The following is an 11493-nucleotide window of genomic DNA, read 5'->3' as shown; positions in this document are numbered from 1 at the left end:
ATGTCTCTGAGAGGAGGTAAATACCACTCTGAAGATGTTCTTCTTCTCAACACGTCCTTCCCACCCAAATGTAATATAAATTACTCAGCATAAGTATCTTAGACTTGAAAATAAGAATGAAGACTCTTCCTTGTACCTTTCTAATCACTGTCGCCAGGAGATAGCACTGCCTTGACACCCAGAACGAGAAGAGGATATTATAAATAACCCCAGGTTCCTTACACTGGCCTCTTTTCTCATAAACAACAATCCATGGTGCTGTAATGCCTCCTACACTGCTATTCCACTCACTTAAAAATAAGCACTGACTTTTTGTCCCTATCACTATGAGAGGCTTAACATAGTTCCTACCTGTAGAAATTAGAAAAAGCATTTCTTGAACATTAAAAGATTTTTCTATAAAATGGTACTCATTAGGCAATCTTCACGTGCATGGAGGAAAATGAAAGGATGATATGACAGTGAGTGAGCATTTGGAGAAGGGAGTCAGAAGAAACCCAGTATTCAGAGGACGTCTGTCTGTGTGGGGAAGCGATTCTTGAGCTGAGAACGAACGGGCAGAGTGACAACCCAAACAATAGTCTCTAATGATTGAGCACTTAATTATATTCTAGTCATTTACATACATGAGTTCACCGTGTCCTGGGATTCCGGCTCCCAACTCTCCACTTTAAAAAGTCCCTGCTTTTGTGGTTAAGTCCTATGAAGAACTGGGGCGGGGGGAAACCATTTCCAAAGAAGGAATGGCAGGTAGGGAGTCTCTAAGCAGGCACAAACTCAAGTATGTTGAAGATCAAGAAGCCCAGAGTGGCTTGTGTGGAATGAGCGAGGGAGAAAAGGTTTTTAAGTGTGAGGAAGTGTGTTGGAGGCCACAGGAAAGAGTTTTGATTTTATTCTTGCCTTAGGACTTGTTATCTAGCTCGCTACAACATTTTACATATCCGAGGGGAAACTTGCTTCCAATTTGTGCTCTGTTTATGCAATGAACTTGAGAATACCTGGTGAACAGACATAGGACAGTTTTTCTAAAAATATGCAGTGTTTTATCCTCAATACTATACAGATAATTACTGAGTGTGACAGAATTTAGCCACCAAATATTTCCGCTTCTTGAAACATCCAAGTCTAAATAATTCACAAGATTGAATAATATCATCCGCCGTAGTTGAAACCAGGTCTATTGACTACTCTGGCAGATTGTTCTATTAGCCGCATTTTCCTCTTTCGACTTCCAAGAAAGTATAAATATTTAACATCTTTGAGCAATCTGAGTGATTGTAGTTTGCTCTGATATTAAAAATGCAGTAGCGATGGAAAAAATATCTTTCTAACAGAATACAGACTTAGATATAGATAAATAAAACTTTCTTGTCTGTAAACTTCTTTCAGGAAACCATGTCTATCTTCTACAGCATTGTTTCAGCTTGGATTTGTCTTTTTAACATGTTAAATCTCCCTAGGAAATTGGATCCAGAGTTTGATCACTGTTAAGAAGTAACGTCTTCTGTGTTCGCGAAGACAAAGTTCTTTGCTGGTACAAAGGAAGTTAACATCCTAAAATACCACAGTGGGTAGAAATGACAGAATGACTTTCCTACTCCTGTGGAGAATTAGAGACTGGGTGCTTTCAGGATGATGGAGTAAATGTATCAAAGTTCCAAATGTTATGAAAATCTTTCCTATGGAACAAAACTAAAGCAAAAATAAAAAAATAGGGAGTAACTTGCAACTACTGATTATCGTACAAAGTGAAGTAAGTCAAAAAGAGAAAGACAAATATCATATGATATCATGTATAGGTGGAATCTAAAATATGACATGAATGAACTTATCTATGAAACACAATCAGATTCACAGACATAGAGAACAGACGAGTGGTTGCCACGGTGGAGGGAGGTAGGGGAGAGATGGAGTGGGTGCTTGGGGTTAACAGATATAAGCTTTTACATATAGAATGAATAAACAACAAGGTCCTATTGTACAGCACAGAGAACTATGTTCCATATCCTATGACAAACCATAATGGGAAAGAATATTACTAAAAGAGTGTATATATATCTAAAGCAGAATCGCTTTGCTCTACAGCAGAAATGAACACAACATTGTAAATTAACCATGCTTCAACAAAAATACTGATTATTAAAAAACAGCAAGGAACTTAGTGCTTAAGGTATTAAGAACACATGAAAAAAAATTGACCCATTAGTTTGGTGAGGATTGTTTTATGGGAGTTACTAAGGAAGAGGACGGAAAATGTTTATTTCAGATGTAAGTGCTAAATGTTTATCATTTGAGTCCAGAAATGGATGGGAATGAGTTAAAGGGGACGTTCCCTCAGAAGGTTGATGTTTTTGGCAACAGTACAACCGATGTTGCAAGAAGGGAAACAGTCTCAAGATGAAAATCTCTTACAGGTTGGCGTTTACCCAGAACTGTAATGTTGACAGGGAAGTGTGGGCACACCCAAAAACATCCTGGCTAAATTGCAGGTGTTGTGCAAAAGCAGCAAGTGGGAAGAGCAAATAATTTATAACTAGTAAGCAAATTCTGGCAGTTGCCTTTTATAGGATGTGTATAGTGTGTGATATTATAAACTCTTAGGACACAAGAGTTGCATTTACTTGTTTTTATTTGTTAGTGTTTATTTCTGTTGTAAAACAGAACTATGCTCTGAAAACCATGCATTATTTGATGTAGAAAAGATTTTTCAGGTCATCTCTTCCAATGGATATTTTTTTTCAGCAGGAAGAATTCCTTTTAAATAAAATCTTAAATGGAACTCTGCTATATAAAATCATGATATTTTATTAGTAAAAAGAACTTTATAAGTTCAAATCAAACATATTTACTCTTTATACAGTAAGTAAGTGAAACTCATGGAGTTGTTTTGATTAATACAAACACTTGGAATCAGAGCTACTATGTGATACTTGTGATCTCATATAATCCTTAGCAGCTCTTTTATTTTGGTATTTTTGTATGTTGGCACATTATTAAAGAAATTCCTGATTATACCAAAAAGTAGTTGCAAATAAGAGGTCTTTAGCAGCTCACCTTGTAATTTCATGATATTCTTGTAGTCGTTATTCCGAGGCCCATTTGAAAATGAGTCAAACCAGAAGCAGGAGTTCATGCACTGGTGGTTTCCTATGTGCTAACATCTGGCATATAACTCCTTGGAGCTTTTTAAATATTATGCTATTTTAAATGTTTCCAAAACCCTGAAAATGCAAATTGAGTCCATTATCTGTTAAACCCTATCCCCAGAAGCTCTTTCACCAAAATTTAGTTTTCTAGTGGTGGTATAGTAACTATTTCAGGCTTCTCGAGAATTGAAGTATGTGCAATCCAGCAAAATAAACAAGTTTAACACTGTTAAATAAAATAATTTACATTCTAGCTGGGAAAGTCACAGTTGGGACAGGATCCTGGGCCTCTTGACTTCTTTCCTGTTTGATTTTCATGGGTAATGACTTCAACACAATATGGTAATGGTTCACTTGCTGTCACTTTGATTCTTTTGGCATGTCCTAATAAAAGGACATGCCTTGTGGGCTCCCATTCTTTTGAATATGTGTATCACCAGCTAGATGTAAAGTCTCTTATCTCAAGGAACAGAGCAATACTTTTTTCTATAGCTTCTAGTACAGTGTGCACACAGTAGGATACTATGGATGCTATATTAGTAACATACTGATTATACTTCTAAAAAATGTGTGAACTTATTCTCATGGAAACATACATTATTGATAGTTTACTTGGTATAAAGTGTTCTGTTGATGCTTCCAACTACATCATTTTCAGGGTGGAGATGATTCTATCCACTCTTTGTTTAAAATTTCATAAAAAGTTTTAATTAAAAGGATATATATTGACCATCCACTATGTCCCTGACATGGGTATAACTCCATGGATACAATGGTAAGCCTTTTGTGTGACCATTTCATGTATTATAAATATTAATACAAGTAGTTATTCAGTAGAAACAGTCATGTCAAAATGGGAAGGCATCATTGCTGAGTTTGTCATTAAGCTGGGCTTTTAATTGGGATGGTTCGTATTTTCTCCTTCCTTCACTTAGAGTGGTAGCATTGTAAAATAAAATACTGTTAGGTCTGCTTTGTGTTGTGGGGAGATTAAAATTCCTTCTTCAGAAATATCCTGGCTTTGCTTAACAATATTTCATGTTCCACTTCTATATGCAAGAGTTTATTACCCATCCAAGTAAAAGACTTGTATAGCTCTTTCACTTTGATAACAAGATTTTAATCTTACTTTTTTTCCTAAAGTGTTAGATTGAACTATATAAAATTGATGTTTTACAGATAAAAATTGAAAATTAACAGTTTCATATGGTTCTGCCTAGTGTATGAATCCAATTCAAATCAACAAGTCATTTTCTATCTAACTCTTATTAAATGCTCCATGGATAAAAGTGATAATAATGGAGATATGGTTTAAAGCAAAGGTCCACAAACTTTTTGTAAAAGGGCTAGATAGTAAATACTTTAGGCTCTGTGGGCCATACTGTCTGTAACAAGTATTCAACTTTCCTGTAGCAGGAAAACAGCCATAGACACTAAGGAAGTGAATGGTCATATTTGTGTTCCAATAAAACTTTATTAACAAGAATAGCCAATGGACTGAATTTGGCTAGAGGTCCATAGTTTGCTCACCTTTGGCTTGAAGGATAGAGAAATATTTCCTGGAACTACATTGTCTTTGTATGAACTGTTAATTAATTGCCTTTGCAATTACCTTGTGAATACCTTGTGGTGTTTAGCTCTGGACTTTCATGGGGCAGAAGTTGAGAAATAACTTCATAAAAATTTTTATTACATTTTCTTTGGGAACACTACTCAGGAAAGTTATTTATATGATTAATCAGTGTTCTATTTAAAGTATTTCTTCCAGAGCTAAGATCTAGGTAAGTATTTGTTTCTTCTCCTGCCTAATTGATTTTTATGAAAATAAAAACTATAACTGTGTCCTTTTTTTTTACTTTTGCTTATGAGAATATCACCAAATCTGAGCTTCACAGCAACTATGTAGCCATTTAATTCCTTTCTTTCTTATAATTATCCTTACTATGACTGTACATTCAAATTAAATTTTCCCTTGCTTCAAACATTTTGAATTGGAATTCACTATTCTATTTCGTGATTCTTGATTGTAAACTAACTGAAATTCTTACAGATCATGTTTGAAAGTAAATATACAAAATAAATAGATGATATATTTTTACATCTGAAAATACAGTTTTTTGCAAATGTCAGTCTCTACGATGCTTTAATCTCAAGTATAGACTATTAACTAATTTTAGTTCAACAAATAACTTATCCATTCTCCTGCCCTCAAAGAGTTTATAGTCTGATAAGGGATATAGACACATAAACAAGTAATGGCAAAACTACAACGTAATTGTTATATTGGAGGTACCTACCCCATGTAGGTAATTGTTATACTGGGGGTACCTACCCCATTCAGCCTGGACCTTTTTGAGGAATGATGCTGTGTATCATCATCCTCATTAGCAAGATGAGATCAACTATGCAGAAACAAATCTTTTGTTAATAGTCATTACCCTCTATGGAAAAGCTTGAAGGTATGTAAGCTAGATGATGCTATGGTTCCTCTATGTTAAGGCTCAGAAACTTTCCTAAGAGATCAATTCATACTTTAAAATCTTCATTCTGGAGACTATGTGTAACTGAAGATCCCTCATGCCACAACAAAGATTGAAGATCCCACATATCACAACAAATACCCAGCACAGCCAAATAGATAAATAAACTTTTTTTTTTAAATCTACATTTTGGAAAAACATGCTAATATCAACTGAGATTTATTATCTAATTGTTAAGGTCATCAGTTTTAGCCTTATGTCTGTTAGTCTGAGCATTTCAAGAGTTTACGTTAGAGTCCACTAGCTTTTTTAATCAGAAAAACCAAGTTGTCCTTTCATGTTATTTAATACATATTAGCAAGATTAGGCTAAATGATTAAAAATTCATAGACACTATTTTAATGATATTAAAATAAATGATAATATAAGGAAAAATGTTAATCATAATTATTCTTCCTCAGTAAATTAAGCTCTAGTAATCATTTAATTAATATGCAAAATATCTTAACAGTAATAATCATAGTTTATATTGTTTATGTTTAAGCAATTGTAACACAAGATTTTTTTCATCAAGCTATGCATTTTTACGTTTATAATTTTTAATATCTGAAATTTATTCACTCAGTAAATATTTATTGAGTACCTATTATGTGACATGTTCTGTCCATATACAAGAGATACTGCAGTGAACAAGATGTATATAGTCCTTGACCTCATAGAAGCCACATTTTGATGGGAGAAGACAGATGATAAACATAGAGACAAATTCTTAACAAGATATATTTAAATGGTGATTCCCCTTCATGATCACAACCTTATCGTGGCAAAGAGGCTTTAGTAACTCAATGAAGCTATGAGCCATGCCATGCATGGCCACTTAAGATGATCACAGTGAAGAGTTCTGACAAAACATTGTCTACGAGAGGAGGAAATGGCAACCCACTGCAGTATTCTTGCTGTGAGGACCCAGTAAGCAGTATGAAAAAGCAAAAAATATGACACTGAAAGATAAGCCAATATGTACATAGCTTATAGAAGTCCAATATGCTACTGGGGAAGAGTGGAAGGCAATTACTAATAGCACCAGAAAGAATGAAGTGGCTGGACAAAAGCAGAAATGATGATCAGTTATGGATGTGTCTGGTGATGAAAGTCTGATGTTGTAAAGAACACTATTGCTTAGGAATATTGTATGTTAGGTCCATGCGTCAAGGTAAATTGTATGTGGTCAAGCAGGAGATGGCAAGACTGAACATCCACATCTTAGGAATCAATGAACTAAAATGAACAGGAATTGGTGATTTTAATTCAGATGATCATTGTATCTACTAATGTGGGCAAGAATCCCTTAGGGGAAAATGAAATAGCCCTCATAGTCAACAAAAGAGTCCAAAATGCAGTACTTGGGTGCAATCTCAGAAAGAACAGAATGATCTCAGTTGGTTTCCAAGGTAAACCATTCAGTATCACAGTAATCCAAGTCTGTGCCCCAACCACTAATGTCAAAGAAGCTGAAGTTGACTGTTTCTATAAAGACCTACCAGATCTTTTAGAACTAACACCAAAAAGAGATGTCCTTTTCATCACAGGGAATTGGAATGCAAAAGAGATACCTGGAGTAATAGGCAAGTTTGGTCTTAGAGTACAAAATGAAGCAGGGCAAAACTTAGCAGAGTTTTGTCAAGAAAACACACTGGTTATAGCAAATACCCTCTTCCAACAACACAAGAGAGAACTCTACACATAGACATCATCAGGTGGTCAATGCCGAAGTCAGATTGGTTATGTTCTTTGCAGCCAAAAATGGAGAAGCTCTCTAGAGTTAGCAGAAACAAGACCTGGAGCTGGCTGTGGCTCAGATCATCAGCTTCTTACAGCAAAATACCAGCTGAAATTGAAGAAAGTAAAGGAAATTGAAGAAAGTAAAGTAAAGAAAACTAGGCCATTCAGGTATGACCTAAATCAAATCCCTTATGATTATTCAGTGGTGGTGATGAATAGATTCAAGGGATTAGATCTGGTAGATAGAGTGACTGAGAACCATGGATGGAGGTTCATAACACTGTACAGGAGCCAGGGACCAAAACCATCCCAAAGAAAAAGAAATGCAAGAATGCAAAGTGGTTGTCTGAGGAGGCTTTACAAATAGCTGAGGAAAGAAGAGAAGCAGAAGGCAAGGGAGAAAGGGAAAGATAAACAGAGTTCCAGAGAAAAGCAAGGAGAGATAAGAAGGCCATCTTGAACGAACAATGCAAAGAAATAGAGGAAAACAATAGAATGGGAAAGACTAGAGATCTCTTCCAGAAAACTGGAGACCTCAAGGGAACATATCATGTGAGGATGGGCCAATAAAGGACAGAAAAGGTCAGGACCTAACAGAAGCAGAAGAAATTAAGAAGTGTGGCAAGAATACACAGAACTATACAAGAAAGTTCTTATTGACCTGGATAAGCATGATCATGTTGTCACTAACCTAGAGCCAGATATCCTGGAGTGTGAAGTCAAGTGGGCCTTAGGGAGCATCACTATGAACAAAGCTAGTGGAAGTGATGGAATTCCAGTTGAGCTATTTCAAATCCTAAAAAATGATCCTGTGAAAGTGAAGCAGTCAATATGCCAGCAAATTTGGAAAACTCAGCAGTGGCCACAGGACTGGAAAAGGTCAGTTTTCATTCCAATCCCAAAGAAAGGCAATGCCAAAGAATGCTCAAACTACTGCACAGCGGCACTCATTTCACATGCTAGTAAGGTTATGCTCAAAATCCTTCAAGCTAGGCTTCAGCAGTTTGTGAGCTGAGAACTTCCAGATGTACAAGCTGGGTTTAGAAAAGACAGAGGAACCAGAGATCAAATTGCCAACTTTGCTGGATCAAAGAGAAAGCAAGGGGGTTCCAGAAAAACATCTGCTTCATTGACTATGCTAAAGCCTTCAACTGTGTTGATCACAACAAACTGTGGAAAATTCTTAAACAGATGGGATTACCTGACCACTTTACCTGTCTCCTGAGAAACCTGTATGCAGGTCAAAAAGCAACATTTAGAACTGAACGTTGAACAACAAACTGCTTCCAAATTTAGAGAAGAGTACAAGGCTCTATATTGTCACCCTGCTTATTTAACTTATATGCAAAATACATCATATGAAAGGCCAGGCTGGATGAATCACAAGTTGGAAAACAAGACTGCCAGACAAATATCAATAACCTCATATAGGCAGGTGATACCACCCTAATTTATTTGAATTGATGCTTTTGAACTGTGGTGTTGGGGAAGACTCTTAAGAGTCCCTTGGACAGTCTGGTGATCCAACCAGTCAATCTTAAAGGAAATCAATCCTGAATATTCACTGGAAAGACTGATGCTGAAGCTCTAATATTTTGGCCACCTGATTTGAAGAACTGACTCATTGGAAAAGACTCTAATGCTGGGAAAGATTGAAAGCAGGAGGAGAAGGGGACAACAGAAGATGAGATGGTTGAATGGCATCACCAACTCGATGGATATGAGTCTGAACAAGCTCCAGGAGTTGGTGATGGATAGGGAAACCTGGCACGCTGCAGTCCATGGGGTCGCAAAGAATTGGACACGACTGAGTGACTGAACTGAACTCAGACACCTTAATGGCAGGAAGCAAAGAGGAACTAAAGAGTCTCTTGAATTTGAGACTGATTATTTAACTGGCCATCTGCTAAGTCTGGATAAAAACACATGGTGAGTACCCTCATGGATGATCCAGTCTAAAACCCACAGTAGACTGGGAGACTTTCTCCCTTGGGGTAGCCCCCTGCCCGTGCGGCTTTTCGGCTAATCTATGGATCCTTTATCTATCATGAAGGCCAGACTCTAGCTCCTAGGTACCATTGACCACTCTCTGGAGACCTTCTCTCTACTATCACTTCCATTGAGCCCTTGATTATTCCCTTGGTGACTGCAGGAGGAAATCTGGAATTAAGAGAGTATCGATTATCTATTGTTATGAGTTACCTAACAACTCAGTGGCTTGAAACAACAAGCACATATTTAACTCATGAGTTAATAGGGGCAGTCATTTAAAATGGATAATTATTCTGGTCTCTGTAAAATTTGTGTCAGTTGGCTATTAGCTGGGGGCATTTGGGCATCTGGGCTAGTTTCAGTTTCTAGCAGGCTACCCCAGGTCTGTTTGCATTGTATGGAATATGTATAGAAAATAAGTGGACCTTCACAAGAACTTTGGTGGCTGGGATAAATGTAACCTGGTATTGAAGACTTTGTATGGTTGATGAACAAAAAGATGTCTCCCGTTTTTTAAGGGGACTTTTTAGTGTGCTCATTAAAAGCCAAGACCTTGACAACAGTCCATGGATTCAAATAGTTCTACTAGTTGCTAACTGTGTGTCCTTGGCCAAGTTACTTAACCTCTCTGTGCTTTAGTTTTATAATCTGTAATGTGGGGATAGTAACAGACTCTCCCATTGGGTTGTTAGGGGTTTCCAGGTGGTGCTAGTGGTAAAGAATCTTCCTGCCGATGCAGGAGACATAAGAGATGTGGGTTTGATCCCTGGATTGGGAAGATTCTCTGGAGGAGGAAACAGCAACCTACTCCAGTATTCTTGCCTGGAGAATCCCATGGACAGAGGAGCCTGATGGACTATAGTCCATAGGGTTGCAAAGAGTCGGACACAACTGAAGTGACTTAGCTTGCCTGCATGGGTTGTTGTGAAGATTAAATTGATGGATAAATGTAATGTGCTCAGTTCAGTGCCTGGCAGATAAAAATGCTAAGAAAAATATTATATGAAAAATATCTTAGAGATAGCATTTCTCTTGTGGGTCACTTTGGTTTCTTCAGCGGTCTACTGCTGGGAAAGTCAACTCCATTTCTGTTGATTTAGGCAAGGCCCTTCAACTGGCTGTTTCTGACTTAGCCTCAATCTTCTGCTTCCCCTTGAGACATTTGCTCCTGCCCAACATGTTCGTGGAGACCTTTGGTCCATGCCAATAGGGCCTTGACATTTGGTCTGTCCAAAACTATTTGGCATGGACCAAATACATCCATGGATGCTCTAAACAAGACCAAATGTCAAGGACACTTTGGTGTGGACCAAATGCATTATGGATCTAACATCTTATGGACATTTTGAACAGGATTAAATGTCTGCTGACTCTCAGCTTCTTTCGAGTCAGCACTTCCTATGTATATGCTGTGTCTGAAGTTTGTAAATAGATATTTACATTTTTATAGTTTTAAAAGCTTTTCATAGAGTATCAAACAGTATGCTAATTTCCACTCTTAAATAAAACTTTTTTCCACTCATCTTAGTTTTTTTAAATTTTATTTTTGTTTTTAATTGAAGGATACTTGCTTTGCAGTGTTGTGTTGGTTTCTGCTATGCAACAATGTGAATCGGCTATAAGTGTACATATATTCACTCCCTTTTGAGCTTAGTTTTTTTCCTTTTATTTATATAATATGATTTTTAAAATAGATTTTATTTTTCAGAATAGTTTTAGCTTTACAGCAGAAGGTATGGGAATTTCCCATATTCCCCTGCTTCCATGTATGTATAACCACTCCAATTATCAACATCCCCTATCAGAGAGGTACACTTGTTACAACCGATAAATCAACGGAGATGCTTTATCATCACCCAAACCCCATGGTTTATGTTAGGGTTCACTCTTGATGTACATTCTACAGGTTTGGACAAATTTATAATATATATATCCACCATTATAGTATTGTAGAGTATTTCCATTGCTTTAGAAATCCTCTGTGCCCTGCCTGTTCATCCCTCCCTTCCCCTAACCCCTGATGACTACCCATCTTTTTACTGTTTTTTTAGTTTTGTCTTGTTGTGTGTGTTGGCTTCTTCTATCACTTAGTA

The sequence above is a fragment of the Ovis aries genome, chromosome 3, assembly GCF_016772045.2.
Source record: "Ovis aries strain OAR_USU_Benz2616 breed Rambouillet chromosome 3, ARS-UI_Ramb_v3.0, whole genome shotgun sequence".
NCBI classification, from domain to species: domain Eukaryota; kingdom Metazoa; phylum Chordata; class Mammalia; order Artiodactyla; family Bovidae; genus Ovis; species Ovis aries.
Note: the sequence above shows the minus strand (reverse complement) of the source record.